This window comes from Eubalaena glacialis, chromosome 11 (genome assembly GCF_028564815.1).
Source record: "Eubalaena glacialis isolate mEubGla1 chromosome 11, mEubGla1.1.hap2.+ XY, whole genome shotgun sequence".
Lineage (NCBI taxonomy): Eukaryota > Metazoa > Chordata > Mammalia > Artiodactyla > Balaenidae > Eubalaena > Eubalaena glacialis.
Genome location: NC_083726.1, coordinates 27,042,867 through 27,058,354, shown reverse-complemented (window position 1 = coordinate 27,058,354; position 15,488 = coordinate 27,042,867). Strand labels below are relative to the sequence as shown.

The window sequence follows — 15,488 nt, the reverse complement described above, 5'->3', positions numbered from 1 at the left end:
AATGTGTCAGAGAGGAAGGCGAGGAGTCTCCACTTGGAAAAACGTGTTGTGTTGGTACATTTGTGGTGTAAGCATAGAGGGGACGTTGGCTCTAAGGTATATTAGTAAGTGTATGGAAAGACGCTCCCATCCCCACCCACGCAGAGCACATCTTAACCAAATATTAGCCCTATTATCCAGAAAGAAAAAACAGGTCTCTTGCAAGGCCCCTTAGAATGGTCATTTGCTTCTTCCTCCTTGCCCACTACTTGTGTACTGGGGCACACACATAATGCCTTCATTTAGTTATTTCTAATTATTTTAAAGCATAAATAATGCATAATGCTCCCTAACTGACTTCATCTTGCTATACAAGTATAATTTAACATTTAATATGTCTTTGTGAGAGGCTTATTATGTAACAGTTCAAGTTTGGCAAAAATCATCACCTTTGACTTCTCCGTTGAAAGACTTGAAAGTACCCCTACGTATTACTTGGTGTTGAGCTTTAGGCATACTTGGTCTCCGGGGTTAATGACGAGACAGCTCAGAGGCCCGCAGCAGGTGATAACAGTGGAAGTCCAAGCTTTGCCATCTGACAGCTGTGTAGATGTGTGGAGCCAAAACATTTCTCTTGACTGCCTTTCTCTACCCACTGGGGCCTGGAGGACTTAGTTCCCTTCCAAACCCAGCAGGCACCCTGAATGCACTCAGAATCCACGTTTTGGCTTGATCAGGTGTTCCTACTTGCGCTGGGATGAGGGGAAGGGAAAGTCAGAGAGCTGTTGATCCATCTTCATGGGGAGCTTCTGGGAGGTAGCTGCCCCTTGGGAATCAAGCAAGGGATAAACACTTGCTGCCAAAAATCTGGAATTGGAAAAATAAATAATTAAGATAGGTCCCTCCACAGCATGTCTTGCTGCTGTTTTATTGAGAGCTCCCAGGGTGCTCAGAGCTGCGGATTCTGAAAGATGGGGTCTCTAGCCCCTGAGCTTGTCATCCAAGTTAAATAATATACTCCGGTTCAAACAATAGCTTGTCACGGCTGCACAGGTAGGAGCTTGGAGTTTTGCATTTTTTCTTTAAGTAAATTCCTTGCTGCTCTTATGAATTAAAAAGCCTTAGTGGAATTGAATTTCAAGAGAGGTTTTGAATGAAAAAAAAATAGCGGTCGTTTTGATGAAAACGCTGACAATTTTCTAATCTATTAAATAGGCAGATAAGATTCTTCCACAAATATTTGTGCTCTGTGCTGGGCGCCACTGATTCTGCCATTGAAAGGACAATAGCAGGTGGCAGCCCCATTTAATGGGGTTATGGGATCAGTGTGCCCCTGGTTGTCACTCAGAACAATGATGTCATTGGGTTGCATTTGTTCTGCATTTTATTTGCAGTTTTTCAATGTGTTTTGGAGAAGGCATGCTGAATTACAGGTGCCTAAGATAGATGAAACTTGAAACACTCTAGAGGGAGCCTCAGTAGATTCTAACAGTGATTCCTCCAGAGCAGACACAGTCATTTTAACAGTAATCCACAGGCAGCAAGGCACAAGGGGCTAGATTTGCTTTTCTTCTCCTGCTCCCCCTGGATGACTCGCTCTTATTTTCCATCTTCAGTCAACCATGGGTAGGAAAGTGACAGGAGTGACTGGGTTGTTTTCTTATTTCTTGGTTCTCTCCTTATCTCTTGTTGGCTGATTTGCTGGCCTTCAGCTTCTCCCGCTAAAGATTAATTTACAGGTTGCTTGTGCAATGAGTGTGTCCTCAGCCGTTCACACGTTGGGCCGTGACTTTTTCTGTCTTTCCTCCAACTTTGAATCCCCTTTCACAACTATCGCAGGAGAGCTTCAGCCTGTGAACGTGCCCCGGCAGCCGAATTCTGTAGACACTCTCTAATAATCCTAATAAATATTTGTACATCACTTCCTCCTATATTACTTCTTTTGAGGCCCTCGTCAAGTCTAAGGTTGATTCTCTGAGGAGCATTCTCATTTACCTGATGAGGAAGCTCAAGATCACTTAAGCAACTTGCTCAGGATAACAAAGTAAGCATCAGAGCCTCCAGCTTAAACCCAGGTCTCGCAATAGCTACTTCTGTATTCTTTCCACCACTTGGGTGTTTCAGACTTTCCCTTCAAAGTCCCCTAATTAGAGGCAGTAACCAACCTCCCCTAGGATATGGGGTTGAGGCTGGAGGGTGCCCCTTGAAGTGTGTTTTAAAACTTAAGGTGATTTTTTTTTTCATTCTATTCCATAACATATCTGTGTGCTTGGGTTAACATAAAAAGTGAATGTTTCAAATTGTGTACAAGTTAATTTAACTTCCTCTTGTTTCTGAACTCCTGTTACCCTTGGCATATGGTAGAAAATTGTGTGTGCCTGAGTTTTGAAGTCTGATTGTTCCAGATTGTTTGGCTGCCATAGTTGGGTCCTGGGGTTGCTTGTGGTTTAAACATGGTGGCCACCCCCTCTATAGATGCTGAGGGTGGCATGTTTCCTACTGTGTTGGCCAACAGGACTGACTCTTCTAGTTCATTCTACCACTTGTGGAGAGACACACCCGCTTCCTCCACACTCACATAATTCCAAAGCCTGACATAATTTAACTGTCATGCAGACAACCACAAAACACTCGCATGCTCTCCAACAGACAGTAACCCAAGACACTTCTAGCTACTGCATGCAGAAGTGATGTCCCAGGGCCACTCGGCAGTGAACCTTATTGACCTCAAAATCCACAGTCTTCATGCAATGTTTATTTCTTCTTCAGTTTCTGTTATGATCCTGTCTAGCCACTTTGCAGTCTACGGGCTAGATGGTGAATTTTACCCCCATACACACATCTGATATGCAAGGGAGATTTAAAAAGCCCAACAACCACTTAGAAAGAAGGAAAAGCAATCATAGCTACTAGTGCTGGATGACTGTTATGGCCAGGCTTTGAGCTAAGCACTTCACATGCCTTATTTTTGGTTGATTCTCATAATCACCCTATGGGGCAAGGATTGTAGTTATCATTATGATTTTATGATGAGGAATTGAGGCCCGGAGAGCTTTGGTTGGTTTCCACAACTGGTAAATGGTAGAGGATTGAGGACCTGGGCCTGTAACATACAACCATGGACAGTCCAGCATCGCAGACATTGGGTTCTGGTGTCAATCCTGTCCTACATGGAGCAGGCTAGGCCCCTGCAACTACTCTGGGATCAGCTGTTTGCTGGGCATAAGACGATAGAACAGAGAATCCTTGAGTGCGAATGGGGTTTCTGGGTCTGCATATTTGAACACTTGAAATTCAGACTTTGGGAGGGTTGTAGTTCCTCAGTTGTCAATTTCTAGATAGTGCCGGCACGTTTTGTATTCAGGCTTATAAATGACCTCAGAGAGACTTACAGGACCTTAAAGGACGGCTCCCAGTTTTTGTTCTCAGACAGAAGAACTAGCTCATAAACTAAATTCAGAAATCTCAACCTGTTACGTCTGGGTTACAGGTGCTCTTGTCTTTATTAGCAGCCACAATTAAAATACAAACCCCAGAAGGTCAGGAACCTTGTAACATTTTGTTCTCTGTTGAACCCAGAGTACCTAGCATAGCACCTTAAGAAATATTTGTTGAATTAATAAATGGGGGATCATGTTGGGGATGCTTTCTGTTGTTGGCAGCCACACTTTCCTGAACCTGGCCACCTCATACTCCCTTAACCATTGTCTTTTTCTTGATGTCTGATGTGTTGGGGCCTCTTTCTTCCCTAGTCCGAGCCTAACTGGCATCCTCCACTCCTCTGAAATCCCCATTCATTGGACTCACCAGGCTTCTGGTCTTTCCAATCTGGGAGTTAACTTTGACCATAGAAACCCAGCATGGTTGGCACTTCTTTGGTATAATTTAATAATGTGCATGATCGTGCCTTTCAGTGGGCAAGAGGAGAGGGCTCTGTGCTGTAAGGCACAAAGTCCCTCAAGAACTTGTAGCGTTCTCAAGTGTAGTCTCTGGACCAGCAGCATTCAGCATCACCTGGGAACTTACTAGAAATGCAAACTCTTGGGCCCCAATCAGAAACTCAGAGTAGGGTGTGAGACTGGCAACCTGTGGTTTAACAAGCTCTCCAGGTGATTCTAATATACATTCAGCGTTTAGAACCACAGCTGTAAGGCATCGCAATTTCCCTTGTAGTCCAGCTGAGGCACCTGGGATAAGAATTTGTTCCACTGTTTTCATTGCAGTTTTACTTAGGGTCATCTAAAGTAACCAGCTCATTCCACTACCCTTATGTTCCTTATCCTCTTCTAATTGCCCAAAGGAAATACCTAGAAAAACTTCTGAAGTCTTATTGTTTTTGAGTTTAGAGTCCGAGTCTCAAGAATCTATAGGTCAGAGTTAAATTAGCTCCTTCACCCTTTCGGACAGCAGTCTATTTGCATTTCATTCCAGGATGTGGGGTGCGGGGGAAGATGTCTAGAGCCTTCTACTCTGCTGTACACCACACCAAAATTCTCTTCAAGGGTCTGGTCTTTACAGCGTCAGTCCTGATACCAGTTTCTGTCCTAATTAGGCACGGTTGGTTGCGTGAAACAAAGATCTACATAAGCCAACTCAAACAAGGGGATGGGGGATTTAGTGGCTAGAAACACGTGGGATTACATGGAAATCTAGGGGGAGGAGCAGTACTGTGCAGTGGTTGCCTGCACGGACTCTGGAGCCAGGTCGACTGGGACCACAGCTGCCACTTCCCAGTTGTGTGACCTTGGGCAAATGATTTAACCTTTCTGTGCTTGTTTCTTTATCTAGAAGTAGGGATCCTCTTTGTTTCATAGGATTTTTGTCTGGATTAATGAGTTAATATGTATGAACACTACCTGACCTATAGTAAATGCTATGTATGTATCTACTGTCATTACTATCGTGATTATTTAGGAGTACTAGGATGGGGCTCTCTGATATAGAGTGGGAAGGGGGTTCCGGACTCACGGCAGCGGAAAGGGGCGTAACAGCAGGAAGTGTGACGGATGCTCATTCTAAGGTTTCGTTGTCAACATGACTTAGTGTGGCTGCTTCCCTCAGTCCTGCTACGAAATGACCACCTCAGCTTCCTCAAACATCTGCCCCTCACCCCCTCCACCTGAATGTGCCTCAGCCTGACCTGATCCCTACTCTGCCTTTCAATAGCATTTAACCTTCTGCATCGGCTACCAACTGGCAACAGCTTTCTATATTATTTAGTTCAAATTACCAGGAAAGAGAGAGAAGGGGGTCCAACCCATCCTTTCACTCCAGATTATGAGCCCTCGTTCAGGGTAGGGATTCATTGCCCTTGGGGCAGGTACTGACCCCAGGTCCAGTCAGAAGAAGGAAGGCCATCATGCAGTGGTCCCCGGTAGGTGTGTGGGCAGGTTGCCTTCGAATGGAAAGGTGGAAGAGCCACACCGTGATCACCATGTTGACTACAGCAGCATGGAATCATCTCTACCTCCCTTCAGGCTTCTCCATGACCTACCTCTGCCTTCCTTGAATATGTGGTGGCACATAGCTGATGATCACTGAGGCCTGCTCAGAGAAACACCGAAGTCTGCTGGGGGACAATTTGTAGGCATCCTGGGTCTAACTTGTTTGTGGGAGCAGGGGCATGGTAGTGGTAAGATTTTTTTTTTATCAATTGTGCTTATCGTTTTTCTTAGCATTTTCATCAAGATAGAAAATTAATACTAATTTATATACTATCACAAAACCAAATAGAATTGTGACTTAAGTTTTACTGTTTCTGTAGTTGATGGGTTTGACTGTCTAATCAATAGTTACACGTAGTGTCTCCTCAGAGGAGTTATGAGGGGGATTTGACCCCAGCAATCCCCACCCCACCTCTTGCCAATGTTCTTATTGCAGAAGTCGGCAAACTTTTTCTATAAAGGTCAGATCGTCAATATCGTAGGCTTTGCAGGCCACATACAGTCTCTGTTGCAATTGCTCAACTCTGCCATTGAAGTGTGAAAGCAACCATAGACAACATATAAATGAACAAGCACGGGGATGTTCCAGTAAAACTTTATGGACACAGAAATCTGAATTTCATGTATAATTTTCACTTGTCATAAAATATTATTCTTTTGATTTTTTTCAACCATCTAAAAATGTAAAAACTATTAGCTTGGCAGGGGGTCATTCAGAAAAACAGGCAGCAGGCTAGATTTGGTCCACAGCTGGTAGTTTACCGACGCCTGCTGTTAACAGAAGGGGTGAGAGTAAAACAAACCTTCACATTGCCCTAAGACATCGTGAGAGATTTAGCAAAACGGTGGTGCGGAAGCCCCAAGAAGGAGTGTCACACTCAGCGTTGGAGATCCTGGGAAGCTTCAGAGAGGTGATGCTGGAGCTGCGTCTTGAAGCCAAGTAGAAGAGGCAAGAAAGGGAGTTCCAGAGACAGGGCACAGCTTGTGCCCAAGCGGGAAGTTGAATAAGCTTGTGAACCGCAGGTAGCTCACCCTGGCTGGGGAGTGTCCAGAAATGAGCATGCAGGGCCAGATGGCAAAGGGCTTAATAAGACTGGCCAAGATGGCTGGATTTTATCCTGATGGTCAGTTGTTTTCAGACTTTCTAAACCTGGGCTTTAAATCTTAAACCAGAGGCTCAGTATGAGAAAAAGGCTAATAAATCATCATTGACCTGCTGTCCTGGGTGAGGCCATTTCCAAGTGCCAGGGCTCAGGGTGAAGCAGGGGTGGGGAGGTTCCCAGAATCCTGCAACTCGCCCTCCCCCCACCCCCTGCCTGTCCCTGTGGCATCTCAAAGGAACTTCTGGGACTCTGCTGAGCTGGGTGTGAAAGCCATGGCCCATGGCTGATGAGGGCAACAGCAGGGCTCTAGGCAGACAGGATCTGATTGTGTTCTAGAGAGATCACTCAGAAGAATGGATGAGGCAAGATGAGAGGCAAAACAGCTGATTAGAAGGACCAACAAATACTTCTTGAGTTCCTACTATGTGCCAAGCACTGTGAGGAAATATTTCTACCAATGGTCAACAGAGTAGACTATAAATATGCAGCAAATAAAGAGGTTATTTTTATATTAAAATGATAGCTAGCACTCCTAGAGCACTCACTTTGCACCAAGTATTGTCCTAAGTCAGCACTTTACCAATATTAACTCGTTTAATCCTCACCTCAACTTTATGAGATGGGTAATGTCGTTACTTCCATTTTACAGATGAGAAAATTAAGGCCCAGGCTGCGATGGGGGCCCTGAGAGAAATAACAGCACATAAGAGAGCTGTGTTAGTTGAGGTGTTGGGGAAAGTTCTCTTTAAGGAGGTTGAGTTGCCACCAGGAAGATGGGGAAGGATAGTTGTACACGTCCCCAAGGGGAACTGGGGAGCAGTGCAAGGCCTCGAAAGGGGAAATGACTTGGTCATTCTGAAGAACCAAAGGCTAGCGTGGTTGAGTTAGGGAGGTGGAGGGGGGAGAGTGTCGGGGGAAGAGGTTGGGGAAGGAAGCGGCAGCGGATCCTGTAGTCCTGGTGGGCAGTGGGAAGGAGCTTATATTTTGTTCTGAAAGCTTAGAAGAGCCTTTGAAGGGAAGGGACACCACTGGATTTGAATTCCTAAATAAATGGCTGCCCTTTGGGGCATGAATGAGAGATTGGCCCCAGCAGAGGCAGGAGGCTCTCGAAGTAGTCCAGGTGAGAAATAATGTTGCCTTGGTCTAGAGCGGTGGCTGCAACGAACGTGGAGAGAAAAAGATGGATTGCGTGGGCTGCAGTAATCCAAGTGAGCGTGTTGGAGACCTGAACTGAGGTGGTGGCAGTGCAGGTGGAGAGGAGGGATTAAATGAAACAGCTTTTTAAGATGTAGAATTGAGAGGTGTTGGTGACCAATTAGTTTAATTTTCATCGAGCTTTAGATATCTTTGGGACCCCCAGAAAGGGCCATTAAGCCAGCGGTTGGCCAGGAAGTGAGGAATTGGGGATCCACTCTGTCAGCCTCTATGGAGTGCCAGCTGTGTGCCAGGCTCTGTGTTGGGCTCAACACGGTGCCATTGGGGCTGTAAGTGCCTTGAGGGGAGTGGCCAGGGGTGTCTCATCAGTGTTTCCCAGGCATCCAGAATGCCGTCTACTGCACGGTGGGCCCTCAATAAGTATTTGTTGAACTGGAAGGAAGGTGCTCTCCATCTAGTGGAGAAGATGTGGTTACAGCTCGGTGAGATAAGAGCTTCCAAGAGGAGCCCAAGCCCCTGGAGCTGTGTTTATAGGAGGAATAAAAGCCAGGTAGCCTAGAGAGAAGGGAGTTTCCCTGTGACTCCCTCACCAATGAGGCTGGATTCCTGGTCTTTCCCTCCTGCCCCTCCAGCCTGGTCTTGGAAGAGTCCACTTGAGAAGCATATTCTCTAACACATCAACTGTTCCTAATTATTCTGCACTGACGTTCTTCTGAGGTTCCTTTGCCATCAATGAGCAATCTTAGAAATTGGATTCCACGTGCTGGTCCTTGCTTCTCTGAGGCATCAGGAGGGCTAGGTGGCCCAGAGCAGCTGGTAGTCGTAGGTGTCACCCAGTCTCAGTCTCCTGGGCTTAGCAACATCTCTGTGCCCCTCCCTCCCGTGGAGCCCTTGTGCTGTGGACCTCTGGGGAAGCCTGTAGATCCCTCCTCAGAGCAGTGGTTTTAAACACATAAAATAAAAAGAGTTGCAAAATGAACCAATTATATTGATTTACAGATATATCAAAATGTTTTTTCCAATTTGAAATAGAGTAATATATCTTAGCACATTAAATAGCAAGACCTAGCAGCGGTAACTACCATCATTTCAAAGTAGCGATAAGCACAAATGATATTTTGAGATACCTGCAACAACTATAAAATGATATGAAGATATCTGATTTCTTTTGATGACAAAGTCACAGGTTCAGTTAATATGACTGTGGTCTGCATTCATAATTAAATGAAATGCTGAATTTCAGTCAGAGTTCGCTAAAATAGGATTTTTTTTCTCATCCGGTTTCATGGATTCCTGGAATTCTTTGCAGGAACTGTGGATGTCAGTGCGGTCCCCACTCCAAGCACTCATTCCGTTACTGTGTGTGTCAGAAAACCAATGACAAGATGCTGCATTTTGTTTCAAAACTCATTTGATTGGCTTAGTTTGACAATAGGGGGTTCAGTCCCACCTGGAATTTTACAGTTGGCCAAGTGCTTCATAAATGGACTGGATAGAGCAGGTGGGTGGGTGGAGAAGCCTCAGAAAGGTTAAGTGACTGCTTAGAGACAGCTCATAAGTAATAGAGCTTGAACTTGAACCCACATTTTTTTTTTACCCTAAATCTCTTGTTCTTTGTACTCTTCCACGCTACCACTATGTTATTCAGTATTTCTATTTTAAAGAGTTAGCCAAATGCAACAGTTCGTAAGTTATGCTGTTCTAATCATGGGAGAAGAACAGTGCTATTATTCTTCACTTTGGTAGAGGATACGAAAATACTTAAAGTATTTTGTTTACTTAGAGCCTCATTTTAAGTACACTGAGTCTGTAGACTGTCTATAGATGGAGATGGCAAAAGACCTAGGAACTGTCTTTTGCAAGCTGTCAGTGAACTATGGATGTGAAATTTAGAGAAGGCAAAGCTACATGGCAGCAGATGTGGGGTAGTTTAGTATTGTTCCCAAAGGCAGAACCAAGGCCCAGTGCTTGCAAGGGACAAATTTTGCCTCAGTAGAACTTTGTAATGATTAGACCTACTTAGCAATGTACCAGGGTTGCCTGGTGAGATATTGACTGAAAGCATTCAAATATTGATCCATGTATTCATTCATTCATTCAATAAATGTTTATTGACAACTAACAACATGCCAGATGCTGAGGTATATGCTGCATTCAGAGTGTAGAGTAAGATAAACTATTGTAGAGCTTAGAGTCTACTGGGAGACAGACATTAAATAAAAAAATTTAAAGCAATGTAATTATAATTATTTTCAAGAAAACAAATGGAATGTTATGATTCAGAATAACTACTGGCATAGGGATAGGATGATCTATAGTCATGTGTCCATGAGGAGGTGACATTGAACTTGAAACCTGAAAGATTTTTTTAAAAAAACAGCCTACAAGGTGTGAAGAGAGGGGAGGTAGCAGAAATAGCATATGCAAAGGCCCTGAGGCAGAAAAATGGGAACATGTTAAAGAGTCTGAAAGAAAGACACTGTGGGAACTGAAGCAGAGTGAAGGAGAAGAGTGACAAGGGATAAGTTTGAAGGAGTAGGCAGGGACCAGATCAGATAGGACCTGGGGAAGCATTTGGGTTTAATTCTAAGTGTGATAGAAAGCCGTTGAAGAATTTTAGTCAAAGAAGTAACGTGGCCTACTTTATACGTTAAAGAATCACTCTGGCTACTGGATGGAGAATAGATTGTAGGTTGAAAGAGAAACCAGGAGGCTCTTGCTGTAGATCAGGAGTGAGATGATGGGGGCTTGGACTGGGTGGAAACCATGGAGATGGAGAAGATAGATGTAAGATTGCTGGGAAATTCAGCTGAGATTTTTCAGGTACTGGGTGTGGGGAGTGATGGAAAGAGAGGAGCTGAGGGTGGATGTTGGTACCATTCACCATGATGGGGAAGATAGGGAGGGAGAGAGTTGGAGGGAAGAAATGTCTAGATAATCATTTTCCAGCAACTCTGAAATCTTGGGAGCGATTCCACAGGTTCTCAAAGAAGATGATGCCATTTATTTAGAGGGTATTTAGCAGTGCGAGAGAGGGAGCTTTTGCAGAAGTCAAAATGATGGTGGGGGGGCACTACTGGTATTTTTGGGCAGGTGTCAGGGATGCTAGAAGTCCTGCATCATGGAGGACAGCCCCCATAGTGAAGAAATATCCCATCTAGAATGCCAGTAGCTTCCTCATGGAAAAACATGGTTGAACTGTGTCTCTTCCAACTCTGAGAATCTAGGAAAATGCATTTTTTTAAACACTATCAGCCATTCATATATTTTTGTGAATTGTTCGAGTCAGGTTGTCTTTTTGTAGGTAATTGACTGAAAGTAGCCACATGGAAGGGATGGAGATTTAGATGGGGGATGGAGTGTAAAGCAGGAAAAAGGATAAATCTTGGAGAGTGGGACTTTGGCAGTAGGAAGGCCTGGGAGGCTGGAGGACACTGGGGCCTTGGAGGGAGGGAAGCAGGTGGAAGAGCCCGTGGGAGGATGTGAAATACAAACCTCACCACTTTGCATGTTTCCCGTGGCTCGGTTGCATGCCCCCCATGCTTGCCTGGTATAGAGGCTGCCCAGGTATGTCCCTAAACTTCCCTTCTTTATTCCTCCTGCACACTTTGAACTTTTCCTTTGGATCATTTGAGTCCCCAAGGTTAATTCTTCCTTCAGATGATCAGAGAGGTGCCGTAAAGTTAGAACCCGATGAATGCGGTATACTCTAGAAGAATAAAGAAAAGTGACAGGCGCCTTAACGGCCAATAAAATCACTATCTAACTTGGGTGAATAGTTGTTCTTTCCATTCTCTAGCTTGATAAAGATAGTTTTCCAATTATTTCCACACACATGATTTCATTTGGGCCTCACAACAATGCTAATAGACAGGGCGTGTGTATTATTGGGTCCATTTTACAGATTCGGTTATTGATGTTCAGGGACTTGCCCAAATCAAGCAGCCTGTCAGGGACGAAGCAGGGCCAGATCTTGGGCATAGGACTCCTGCTGAGGTTTCCTAACTGCCAGTAGGCCCCTGGGTAAGTAATGATGAAGAGACTGCTTCCCGTAAGTGTATGCCAAAGAGGGGCAGACTACAAAATTACCTGCCTGAGAGGATTTCTATCAATGTGTAAGAAGTTCCAGTTGGTATTTGCCCTGGCCCCATAAGGAAAAACCAAAATAAGGGAGTCCTTTCATCACCTTGGGGATCAAAGACTTGGCTTTTGCCGTCTCCCCAACGCTTGAGGGGCCACTTTTGTGCACATTTCCTCCAGCTGTTCCCATAATAGCTGCAGCTTGGCTGTGAGCGCTCCATGTGACCCTCGCTGAGTCAGGCCATCTTCCACGTGGTAGGGGCAGGGCCACGTGGTACTCAAGTCCTGAGTGTGCCATTCACACCCTAGAATACATGGCTGGTGCCCCCTGGAATCGGGGGGTGTTTATGGTCAATGAAAGATCGTATGAAGGAGCTACAAGGAGGTCAAGCTGTTTCCCTCGTGATGTGCCCAGTATTCCCTGAATACTCTCTCTCTCACACACACACGCACGCACGCACGCACGCACACACCAGCACTCACCCCTTCCCAGTAGCCTTGGGTCCGCTTTGGTGTGTCAAGCCCAAGGCTCTCTCTTTTTTAGCCCAAACATCATTTGAGACAAGGTAGCTTTTTCCTCAAACTGAAAAACATTTCCCTCTGAGAGCGGGCTCAAGTGTAGGCGGGACGTGTGGTTAGACATGGCAGGCAGGAGACACAGAGTGACAACTCTGAGGGAACCAAGAAAGCCCAAAGGGGAGACAAGGTTTAGAGCTAAATCAAGATTGGATTTTGTCACGAAAGGCAGAACTGGCAAAAGCATCATTACAAGGCATTAACCTTGTTACACACAGAAGAACAAGCAGAGGCCGGAATTCAGAAATAAATTACACGTAATAAACTAGACAGAATAGGCTGAGAGCAACATTAGTGATTATGCCCTAAAGGGAGAGAAGGGCAAGATAGAAAACAGGCCCCCCCCAAAAAAAGAGTGAAAATAATCTCTGGACACAGGGGGCCGACTGCACTATTTTCTCCCTTTTTCTACTTGGCTCCCCAGGTATTAATTTCACTTTTGTGAGCAGGTTTCTCTGGAGCCTGTCTTTCTTTTGTTTGCATTTGCTGAAGTGAGCAAAAGGAAGCCATTCAGAGGGTTCCTTTTTCCATTCACAGGGACCTGTCCATTTCTGTGTGTTTCCAGCACAAAAGAATCCATTTCCATTCAGCCAGAGCAGCCCTTCGAGTTTACTTGAGGTCCAAGCCCGCTCTTTCCTATTTTCTTCCAGGCTCGCTGTTGTAATTGGCTACACAATCCTGACTGTGGCCAGGATCCTCCAGGGTGAGAGGAACAAGCGCTTGGCCAGTTCCTGGTCCTTTGTAGCTGAGGAAAAGCTAGAGTCTAGTGCCGTGTCCCCAGCCATGACTCTCATTTCTTACACAGGGACTTGCTTTGCGTTGCAAGCCATAAGCAGCGGCTTAAATCATAACATCATTGTTAGTAAAAAGTTTAAAGCTTGGAAGTCTGAGCTCAGTGGTGTCCTCAAGAACCGAGGGTCTTTTGTCCTTCCCTTGCACCAATCTGTTGGTTTTCATCCTCCATCTTGAATGTCATGGAAGCAAAATGGCTGTCACCACTCTGCACGGATAGCCTCACATCACAGATTCCGAAGGGAGGAAGTGAGGCAAGAGGGGCAAATGAGTTCTCCTCAAGAGCCGCCTCTTATCAAGGAGGAAGCTTATTCCCAGAAGCTCCTCCAGTGGATTTCTTGCATCTCACAGACCCAAACTGGGCCATATGGCCACCCCTAGCTCTAAGGGGTAGGAAAGCAAGTACCAGGCAACGGGGAATGGGATTACTGGGTGGCTTAGACTAATCATGGTTTCCCAGGCTTGGGTTTATTGCTACCTGAACAAATTTAGGGTTTTGTGGCAAAGGAGGAGGTGGGCATAACTGCCACAGGTGTGGCAGCAACCGTTTGTATTTTTAAATAAGGTAATGATAGCAAACATGGATTGTGTGTTACTATGTGCCAGACGCTGTTCTAAGCTTTACCTAGGCTTGTGTCCTAACTCATTCAGTCCTCATGATGAGTCTATGACATAAATGCTGCTATCGTCACTTCCATTGTATAGAGGAGGAAACTGAGTCACAGAGAAGCTAAGTAATGTGCACAAAATTACTTAGTTAGAAAGTGACAGAGCCAGGATCGAAAGCCTGGAGGTCCGGCTCACTACCCTATACTATCCTTATTTAGTCGGAGTATTATAAGATATTCCAAGCAGCACACAGTAAGTGCAAGTTACTACTAATAATAGCAGCTAGCATGTATCAACATGTTATTATTACTACCATCATTATTATCTCTCCCTCATAACTACCCTACCAATCAGACACCATTGGCCTTATTCACAGCTGAGAAAGCCAATCCCAACAGGGTTCGATAAATTGCCCACATCACCCAGGGGACGAGAACCAAGCTTGAATGCAAACCTAACTTCTCTGACCCCTAGTCCCAGGTGGTTTGTTCTATGCCACCAGCTCTCAAATTCGGGAACATTGATTTAATGGCCCTACTACTTACCCATGTTATTGATCCAGGACTTAATTTGGAAAACTGCAATTACTGAGAAACAGTCAGAAGCCAGGGAAGGATGCTAGAGAGGATGGGACAGTAATTTAGAAGCAATTTTCTCCTTGTTCATATTCGGCTTTTGAGCCACTTTTGGGTTTTTTTGGAGTCAGTCTTTCACAAACAGAATATCTTATCCCACCTCAGCCAAGGCTAACTGTGATGTCACGGTTCTTGGCTAATCTAAATAGCCACAGTTATTAAGCACCTACTATATACCAGACGTGGGAGGACACTATCCCATTTGGTCCTTGTGGATGGATAATCAACAGTCCACAGTCATTACTCTGTCTGTGTCGTGGGATGAGGGAAAACGGAATCCTCCAGCCAAAGATAGTGGTGTTAGAACATTCCAGATGCCCAGGCAGAGATGACGTCCAATTCTCTGAGTTAAGCACTTCTGAGATGCTCAAATATTTAATAAAAAGAAGAGGCGTGGTCAGCCGATTTTAAGTTTGAACAATTCTGGTTTTATTTTAAAGCAAGATGTGTGGTGTGGGTTTATTTTTTTACATCTAAAGGTCACCGACTTTTCTTTTTTCTGCTCATAGTCACGAGGCATCCTTATCTAAACAGTGATCTATTGTTCTGATTCTTAGACCCACAGAGATTTTTTTTCTCAGCTTCATTTTAACAGGACAGTTCCTCATCTTCCCCGACTGTATGAAAAGTATATTTTTAACAGGAAAAAAAAAATCTCCAATGGGCTTTCTAAAAATCTTTTTAAACTGAGTTCACTATGGAATATTGTATGCAAATAAGCCATGTTCTCTTAGGTTATGACATCTTTTCCTTGAGCAGAGATCACGACATTGGCGAAATCCTTGCCAGCATGTCTTTTCCTCCCAGTGTAACTTCAACAAAGAAATATAGACGGCACTTTAAAGGGTTCAGAAATCAATTTAGTCCATGAATCCATTTAGTGTAGATGTTAATGAAACTTGGTGGGTTTAAAAATAATGAATATTTAATAAGACATAAATTGAAAGACATAAACACTGTCGGCAGTAATATAATGAAGTTAATAAGTCTTAGCCTCCCCCTGCCTACCTCCCCCCTCTCCAAACGGGGCGATTTTAGGAGTTGCGGTGATGCTTACAGAAGTTTACCGGCTCTCCTATTGGTTGAAGCGTAGATGTGCCTTCGCAAACCTTAGT

The 15,488-nt window shown here is 44.6% G+C and overlaps 1 protein-coding gene across 2 annotated transcripts in view; it reads left to right on the top strand.

Moving 5' to 3' along the window:
* Nucleotides 1-15,488, top strand: part of PLXNC1 (plexin C1) — a 322,454-nt gene that overhangs the window by 182,283 nt on the left and 124,683 nt on the right. The gene's annotated exons all lie outside the window — the stretch shown is intronic.